Raw genomic sequence first — 909 nt, 5'->3', positions numbered from 1 at the left:
CCAACCCTCACTTGTGGCAAAGGAAAGTAAAGAACTCTAGTGTAGTTACTTTAAAACTTGGGCTATTTCTCCCAGTACTTTCAGTTTCTATGAGAGAAGTATTTGAGAACTCGCTTTCTCGGCTGATCTCCACAAACAACTGACTAATTATTACACTATTCTTCACGATATGAGTCTTGCCGTTTCTTGAGCAATTACTTACTTTATTCTACAAACACACGCGCTTAAATAGGTTTCTACAGTGAATTCCAATATTAACGAGTGAGAATTCATGCTTTACAAGTTACATTAATTAGTATAATACCATTACTAAATATACATGTCGATATTCTCAGACTTAGATAGCTACAAGCTATCAGGTGTTAAGACGCTTAGCCTTCGTCCATATACAGCTCAATTTTTAGAGATTAACACACCTTATAAACCTACAGTAAATTAACTGCTAACAACTTCTATTTTTATCTCATTTCTACCATCCTATTATCAGCTACAAGCGCATTAAAACATAGCACATAACCTTATCTTATCTATTCATAAGCATTCATTAATTTACAGTTACTTAATTAGTAACGGCGTACCGTGACATATAGGTCATACATATTTAGAGTTATATTACAGTCTTAGAGTTATGCTACAGTCTAGTGAAAACTAATACTTTTACTAAAAATACGCTATACCGTATTTAGAAGTAAACACTACATACAGTATATTACCATAAAATCTAGTGCTATATTTAAACATCACATATCTAAATTAGAAACTCTTTAAATGAGGATAAATCAACAAAATTATTCCAACACAGATATTTCTACTATAATTTAGATATTATAGTGTATAACACTGTAACAGTAAGGTATCCTATATACAGTACTTATATGAAATTCATTAGAATAGAATAACAGATTTCGC

The sequence above is a fragment of the Trichoplax adhaerens genome, genomic scaffold, assembly GCF_000150275.1.
Source record: "Trichoplax adhaerens TRIADscaffold_1717 genomic scaffold, whole genome shotgun sequence".
In the NCBI taxonomy this organism is placed as follows: domain Eukaryota; kingdom Metazoa; phylum Placozoa; class Uniplacotomia; order Trichoplacea; family Trichoplacidae; genus Trichoplax; species Trichoplax adhaerens.
This window is presented reverse-complemented; position numbering follows the sequence as displayed.